We start from the raw sequence: 8,505 nt of genomic DNA, 5'->3' as shown, positions 1-8,505 counted from the left end.
CCTAAAAGAAACCCACAGAAGACGTACTTCCGTCTTCGCTAAACAACAAGAAATAGCAAACAAAGCAATATATGAGTTTGTTTGTCTTCCAAGCGCCCAGGCTGGACGTGCATCAGGTCCTAATTACGGTTCAAACATTACTGAGTAAACAACAAATTTGAACTCTTTTATTATTTTGAATGGGAGGATGTAGTCCTGACAGTTTTGTTTCCTGTCACCTTAACCTCAGGTGCACATTTGCACTCAGGTCAGTGTGCCACATTCGGTATAACTTGATCCCGACAGGTGTTTACATGCATGTTAATCGGGTTATCAATCGGCATAAACCACTCCTGTCATTCAGAATACAATTTCATTCCGATTGAGCTTAATCCGATCACCATGTTCCTATTGGCTTGTTTACACGACACCTTTTTATTCCGATCGGCCCTTTATTCCGATTACTTTTGTCCATGTAAACGTAGTTATTGTTGGGTTCAACACTTAAACCAAATTCCCCCCTGTGGAATTATAAAAGGAACATATTTATTCAAAGGTTTACGCATTACTGAAGTCTGGCACGTTTGGCCCTCCATACATGTTTGAGAAAATGTTTAGTTCATTATTTCCAGGTTGTAAGGTTATTTCTACTTGATTGTATGTGAACCGATGAGGGTTTTAGGAGAAGTGTGTTAACCTTAAAACCGGTACAGAAAAAAGCAAACTCCTGCAAAAACGAGTCGCAGTTTCCTTAAAAAACTTTGGGTCATTTCTGCCTGAATTGGCACTATTTCATTGGGCCAACGTGACTGGAAAAGGAGTCACGGATCGCTCGCATATCATGAGAGGGACGTGATCCAAGCCTCAGCCCAGTCGGTGCTGGCTCCAGAAAGCTGCGAGCAGCTCGGCTCCGGCAGTGATTGGTGAGGCGGTGGGGGTAAGATGGCTGCATTGCTGCGCGCCGCGCATTAGTGGCATCCTGGTGAAATGACGCAGGCCACAGTTTACGTTCAGTCCTCTCAGCTCTCAGCTTCCCAGTCTCCATAGCTCCGATCTCGCCCCGGCGCACAGCCCCGGAAGGACCGAGCGACAGACCCGGCTGGCTGTCTGGCTGCTCCTCCAGTGGACCGAGCCACACCGGTTCCTCTGAGTAAGTCCAAACGCGGGTTACTTCCCGGCGGTCTCCCTAAGGCGCAGTTTGTGCTCCGGTCGGAGCCACGTTGTGTGTGATTTCTCTCTGTTTCCTGAGTGGACCGTGATTATCCGGGCGCTCTGCTTTTCCTCCCCGCACACGGAGCTTTCGCGTTTCTCTCTTTTTTGTTTGCGTCCGTGGGGCTCTGCGAGACAACCGCGGTTCTTGTATTTATGGTGATTTTTTTTTTTTTTTTTTTTTTTACACGCTTTAATTAGAAGACCAGAAGAAGCGAAAGTGAGACGTGCTGTGGGGCCGTCTGTGTGTGAGTGGGCTGCCGGGGACACAGGCTGGGTTCAGCGCAGTTCAAATTTTCCACTCACCCCGTCCCGCCGCTCCCTGAGGCCGGCTGTTTTAGGACAGACAGAGGGGAGTGGGGTGGGGGGGACCTGTGCAGGCCGATCACTCCTGAGGACACGGGTTGAAGCCTGCTTCCCCACGGATCAGCCTTGCCCTGCGGGGAACAAAGCACCCAGTGTCTCGCCGTGGCGCAGCCCCGAGCGCGCCGCTGCTCGCCGGGACTGGACGGGGCTGCATGCCGCTGCTCCTGCACGCAGACACCCCCCCCCCCCCACACACACACACACACACCTATCCACCCGTGACTTACAGCGTACCCGTGGGTTTTTTGGCGTGGAATATCAAACTGCTGCAGGTCTTTGTGGATCGTTTCTGCAGAGCCGGTCCAAGCTCGGATGAGACCCTGAGCAGATTTCATGTGGAGGGGCTCCCCACATTCTTAGCCCACCATCCGCAAGTCTTTAGTCGTCCTGATTCGATCTGTGACAGGACAACGAATTAAAGATCCCATCCAGTCGGATACTTTGTTTTCCAATCGTTTACCCCCTCTATATTCTGCTTTGGGTGTGTTTGGGTGGATGACATCACAGGAGGGACAAGAGCTGGAGCACGTAAACATCGTGGCCGTCAGGCGACTTTTGACAAATATCAACGCCGAGTGGCTTCAGCTTGAGTGTTTGACCCAGAGTTGGACCCCGTGGACCCGGCTTCAAGCAGATTTGACCAACTTCCCAGCCTTAACCGCTATGGAAGCGTTTCGGCTCCTGCTTGAATGAACTCTCTTCCTGACCGCTGACCGACATCGCCGGGACTTAAAAGTCCTCCTCCTGGTGCGTATCCACCAGACCACGTGGCTTTATATAGTGACTTTCCTGCAGTCCAAACCGGGTTCTCGCAGACGCCGCTTAGATGTTTTGCTGTAGCCGTACAGAACACCAGGGAGCACCGTTTAAAAGAGGAATTTGATTAATAAGATGAAGAGCGATGGAGGGGAAAAAAACCAAAACACAAATGGATGTTGTCAAAGAAGCTACGATCAGTTATCTTAATGCCTTAATGTGATGTCACCAGAGGCAGGTGCCTGCATGGAGCCTGACCATGGCATGTTTTATTGGATACCAGATGGATTTGACCTTTTTATTGCTTTTCTGTATTAATTGTGACAACTCCCATAAAGGCTCAAATAACAACACAGAAATATGTAAATTCGGATGAAAACGAGCCGAGGTTTCAGAGTGCTTCGAAATCTCAATCATCACAGGGCGGTTGTCGGTGTAAAGTGACATAATAGACGGGTTGCTGCTCAGATCAAATAAAGCAGGTAGATGAAATATTTTTTTACTTAAAAAAAAAGAAAGAAAGAAAGAAAGGAAGTCTGACTAGTTCACCTCCTCATAAAACTAGCGAGTTTCTTTAGCTGTAGTTTGTCTTTGCGTCTGAATCCAACCTGTTGGTTAATCAGCTCTGAGGCTGTGAATACCAGAAACCTCAGAAGAAGTGCCATCACACACACCATCAGGTACAAGTAGGAGAAATGTTTGAATACGTTTTAAAGTATGACCAACTTTCAAGTTATCGATGTTTCATCTGTCGGTCTCTGAGCGCTGTCAACATCACATCTCTTTTAAACGTACCCTGCCTGCTCCAGATCTGTCTGCCTTTAAATGTGACCTATACGGTCACCGGTATCTGCAGGTTTTAGCTGGAAATCAGTTGCGTTAAAGTATTTCTGTCGTTGTTAGCTGTGCAGCTCATATATGTGGACAGTGCAGAGCTTGTTACGCAGCCTGGAAATGTCTGAAGTTTGACTGGGGCTGTTTCCAGGTCTGGATAAGGCAGATACAGTAGAGGGAGGAAGATGTTTTGCATTCCAGCCTTTATTCCACATCCCTCTGTCTAAATGTTGTATCCATTCATCCGGCTGCGTATCCATCCATCCAGCTGTTTTATCTACCGTTCATCCATTTGTTTTCCACAGGTCTACCCATCCATCCAATCATCTCTCTAACCATCCGTCCTGCCACCTACCCTTCGCTTTAGCTGATGGTCATTGCAGGTTCCGTGTTTAAAAACGCGACTCTTGCAGAAATATCTGCCATAAATCCACAGCGAACATACTGTGATTATCTAAAAAAAAAAAACAGTTTGAGGAATCTGGAAATGTGAGTCTTGAAAAGTCTGGAATGTGGAAGCCTATATGGCAGGTTAGACGTAATCCGCGGATGTTTTAAGGCTCCCTGCTGTATTTCCCATCCATCTGCCCCTGTCTGCCTTCCTTCGTGTCTTTGCAGCTCGCCGTGGTGTTTATGTGCCTGCTTATTGCTCACATATGGCTTTTTGATCTGGTGACCGTACAGAAAACACCAAAAGTCTCACTCCTCCTCGCTCCGTTTCTCTGAGGCGCGACGAGCAGCTATTCCCAGCCCTCCCTTCTCCTCCTCCTCCTCCTCTCTTTCCTCAGTCGCTCAATCATCACCATCATCCGCCCCGTGCCCTCTCAACCCTCAGCTGATGAAAAACAGCTCAGATGAGCATTGGGCCCTGCCGGGTTCTTCACCCAACGCTTGGCGGAGGGTTTCTTTGGTGACCCAAGAAGTCTTCTTGTCCCCTGCGATGGAGGGAGTTCCCATGTGCGTCTCTCACATGCTGTGTGTGTTTGCCTTGCAGCCCCTGTGCTCTCTACATGAGGCAGAGCCTCTAGCTGTCAGGTGGGGCGATGTGGTCTATATAGCGATGCAAAAAGCACAAGGCCAGCACAACCTGATCCCCCCCCCCCTGCGTTCTGCTTGACCGAGGGCAGCGGCGGACTGCTGGGCCGTCTACCCGACCCGCTAACGGTCAGGCCTGCAAAAGTTGCTGCATCGAATGTGAAAGGTGCAGCCCCACTGTTGTTGTTTTTTTTTTTTTTTTTTTTTTTTTTGATGTGGTGTTTGGGTTTTCCACGTGCCTGAGCGCGCTGCAGCAGACGTGCCGCTGCGTGGCTGTGGGGTTTGTTTCTGCCGGGTCTGTTTTCTGACTCCTCGCCTTTTATGTCAGCAGGGACCAGCGGCGCAGCCTTTCGCGGGTGCGCTTGCGTTTGTCGCAGCCTCTCTCTCTCTCCGTGCGTCCCCCGATTGTGTTTACTCTTCGGTTTATGCTCAGAGCCCAGCTGGAAGAAGAGATGGTGTGCTGCATTGATTTAACCTTTTTATTTTTATTTTTATGTGGCTTCTTTTGATTCATCCTTCCCCTTTTGTGCTACTGAAGTAACAATATCTTTTTAACTCTTCATGGTGCATAAGAAGGACACAGAAGGAAGTGTGCAAGTCTACACTATGATAAGCTCTCTAGGAGGCCTAAAGCTTTACTTAAAAGTACTGTTAGATTAACTGTGTGATCGATATGTGAAGATAGGAGAAATACTTTCAAGCTGCCAAACTTGGTCAGTAGGACGGGTATTTAAAGAAAACTATAAATAATTTTTTCCCCATTTAAGAATCTGCACGTTTTTTGGGTGACGGTAGGAGTCTTGAATCCAACCGAAAAGACGCATTTAATGAAGGTGTTCGGTGCTCTGTGTAGAGCGTTCACCTCCTTCATATCTAGCTTTTCCCCATTTCAGCACTTTACAACCACAAACGTCATTGTGCTGTGTTTAGACCTTATGTAATGTAGCAACACGGAGCAGGGCTTAATTGCGAAGTGGAAAGAAAATGTCACATTGCTTTCTAAATGTATTAAATGAAAAGAGGACATTGGTGAACAAAAACAAAAAAAACAAAAACATAATGAAGACCCAAGCTGCCCAGGAGACGGGTCAGGGGGGGGAAAGTTGTAGACGGGTTAGAAGACGGGTTGGGTTATAAACTAACCTCACAGGCCAGGCTGTGAAGACCCACAGCTCAGGTGGGAGACTCTGGTGAAAGGGCAAGCAGAGGGGCAAGAGGAAAGTCACTGCTGGAAAAAGGCAAGAAGTCGTCATATTTAGAGTCCGCCACAAGCCGAACTGGAGAGGAGACACGGCAGGCGTGGGAGAAGATACTCTGGTCAGACAACGTGACCCTCCAGACTACATACAAGCTGTGCATGTAGTGGGATAGTACCACCACGGACCTCTCAACTCCACAGCTTTTCTTCCTGGGAAATGGGATGGAACCAAAGAAAGTGTTGAAAATGGTCCAGAGGGTTTTCCCTCCAGCGAGACATCAGACGCAAACGTGCAGCGGATCAAAGCTCTTTCAGGTGTTAAAATGGCCCAGTCAAAGTCCAGACCAGACCTAAATCCAACTGTGGGTCTGTGTCCAGAGTTAAAAAGTTTGCGTTCGCAGATGCTCTCATTTGAATCTGAATGAGTTTGAGGTGAATTGCAAAGAACCATTGTACATTTTTGTCTCCAGATGTAAAGCAGGCAGAGGCATATCCTAACAGACTTCCACTCATTGATGGTTCCACTGCATGCAAATATACCTTCATTTGTAAAACACAAATGAATTATCTTTCCACTTTACAATTACGGTATGCGCTACTTTGTGTCGATCGATCAGATAAAAATCCAATAAATACATCAAAGTTTGTGGATGGAATGGGGCAAAAGGGAAAAGAGTCTGAGGTGGGCAGCTGTTTTAAATGCAGCGTTTGGTCGCATGGCTGGATCATTATGTTGCATGAATAACAGAGGCTAAAACATGTTTATATATATATATATATATATATATATATATATATATATATATATATATATATATATATATATATATATATATATATATATATATATATATATATATATATATATATATAGTTTTATGCAGATCAGGACAATTCTAACTTATATTGTGAGCATATAGTCAATATGACACCTTCTTATGTACTTATGTTTGAACATCAGAATCAGAAATACGCGCTTTAATAATCCCAGGGGGAAATTGTTGTTTCAGTACAATCGCCATAACATAACTTTCATCCATACTAACATTTTCTCCTATATTTAATCTTTTTCCCTTTATATCTGGTTAAATCATTGGTTATGCCGGAGCAAACATTTTCCTTGATCTAAACTGTTAACCCGCCACGCCTGTTTTAAAAATGTCATCCTGTTCATGCTTGCATAGAATGTTTAAGACCACGATGATTGACAATATCATGAGTCACTGCATGTGCTTTCAAAAATAAAATGCACGTAAGTAAGCGCGTTCACAAAAACCAACGCGCTGCTTTACTGTTGGAAAGATGCTGCACAGATGTTTAGATCAGTGGTTTTGCACACACACATGGTTGACCATTCAACAGCCCGCCTTTCCACATGAGAAAAATTCAGAGTTTGAGCCCTTATGATGGGATCGCTGAGAGTGCCATCGCCGGGAATACCGAGCCACCGTTTAGTGCTATTAGACTTTTAAAGGGTGCCTTGTTCATGTAAGATGAGACGCGCCGGTTTGCATCTGGAAAGAGTAGCATGCTAGATATGACACCAGCCATTTTGAGCTGTGAGACACAGGCTCGTTCGCAGCTCCCCGGCGCAGGGCTGGAACAGGCAAACATTTCAGAGCTCTTTCCCTGCATTTTATTTATTTATTTATTTATTTATTTTTTCAGCCCACAGACTCGCGCCTGAGACGGCTGCCACACAGTCTATCCTGCAGCGTGCCGCTCACCGGTTACGCTCGGGCTGATATGTGTTTTCTCCAGTCGTTGTAATTACTAATGAATATTAATGCGGGTATTCTCTCGTTCTTGCAGCTCGTGGGCCGGTTTGTTAGCGACTCAGATGGATCTGGGTAAGAAAACGTAAACAAGGTTGACCTTGCGTGGTTAGCTGCTGTGCCAGAGTGCGGCCCACTCTGTCGGCCTTGCAGCTGTCGCTCTGTGGTGATTGGGGGGTGGGACGATCAGTCACTCATACTGATAAATAAATATATTACAGCAGTCAGTATAAAAATCAGCCACTAATCTGAGAACGTTTAGGAAGAGTCTCTTCATGCGGTCATAATGCAGTTTTTGCAGCTTTGCCATGCAGGATGTTTTTATTTAGACAATGCTTTTATTTTGTTTTTCTCACCGAAACAAGTTTATTAACCGTGTCATGCTCTGACTTGCTTCTGCTTGTGTCACAATGTGAATAAGCAGCAGAAAATGTTATCATGAGAACCAAAACAGGCCTGACAGCATGCCTTCGGGGTCTCCTCGTGTAAACTGAAACACTTCAGCGGAGACGCGTTATCCCCGGATCAAACCTGCATTGGTAAGATAAGCTGTGTCAAAACTTTTTATTTGTATGTGATTCAGGCCTTTTTTATGACACTTGGAAGATGTGAGCTCTAAACCAACAGCCTCTTTCACTTTGCCACCTACCTCAAAGGCACCTTAATTATCGTCATCAAAGCTGAAAGAGTGAAAAGTGCCCTTCTTAGGGTTCCTACACTGCAAAAACAGAACTAAAAGTAAGTAAAGTTTTCTTTAAATTAGTGTATTTGTCCTTTATTTGAGCAGGTAAATTAGATGATCTGTCCAATGGAATGACTGTTTTTACACCTATAATAAGATAATTAGATATGCTGCACTTGAAATAAGATAATGGAGATAAGTTGTTCCTGTTTTAAGTGCAAAAATCTGATTCAATTGGCAGATCATTTAGACTTGGCTGCTCAAATCAAGGACAGATGCACTCATTTGAAGAAAAGTTTACATAGTTTTAGTTCCCCTTTTTTGGAGTGTATGGGAAAGTCTGGAATCTGATGTAATCATCTTCCATGTATGAATAAGTGTGGACACATTTTAACTAACAAATGTGTAGACCTTTTTTTGATCTTAGAGTATCTAAAGGACAAAAAACAGAATTGCTGTGAAAATATACCTTTTTTTTTTTTTTTTTTACACATAGATTTTACATTTTCAGATTCCACATCACAGCTCGTCTTTTTGTCCAACTTACTGATTTTAACTGTTGAGTTATTCACAGCAGCACTCATCCTGTAACACTATTTCTGGTTTCCCAGGGTGCTTGAAGTGGATTGTGTTTGGTAGCCAAAGAAGGCGAAGAGATTCCTATTATTTGA

The 8,505-nt window shown here is 45.2% G+C and overlaps 1 protein-coding gene across 2 annotated transcripts in view; it reads left to right on the top strand.

The window, feature by feature from the left end:
* The first annotated feature begins 634 nt into the window (after positions 1-634).
* The window catches only part of zgc:92140 (DUF4612 domain-containing protein), a 40,790-nt gene continuing 32,919 nt past the window's right edge, over positions 635-8,505 (top strand). The window contains exon 1 of one of the 2 annotated variants that reach the window (XM_036141323.1): positions 635-1,129. The gene's annotated coding sequence lies outside the window, so the exon portion shown is untranslated. Of the gene's footprint in view, positions 1,130-1,802; positions 2,302-8,505 lie in introns of those variants that run through there. The other variant, XM_036141325.1, reaches the window with a different exon arrangement.

Source organism: Fundulus heteroclitus, chromosome 9 (assembly GCF_011125445.2).
Source record: "Fundulus heteroclitus isolate FHET01 chromosome 9, MU-UCD_Fhet_4.1, whole genome shotgun sequence".
Lineage (NCBI taxonomy): Eukaryota > Metazoa > Chordata > Actinopteri > Cyprinodontiformes > Fundulidae > Fundulus > Fundulus heteroclitus.
The sequence above is the reverse complement of the archived record's forward strand: the minus strand, read 5'-3'. Positions and strand labels throughout refer to the sequence as shown.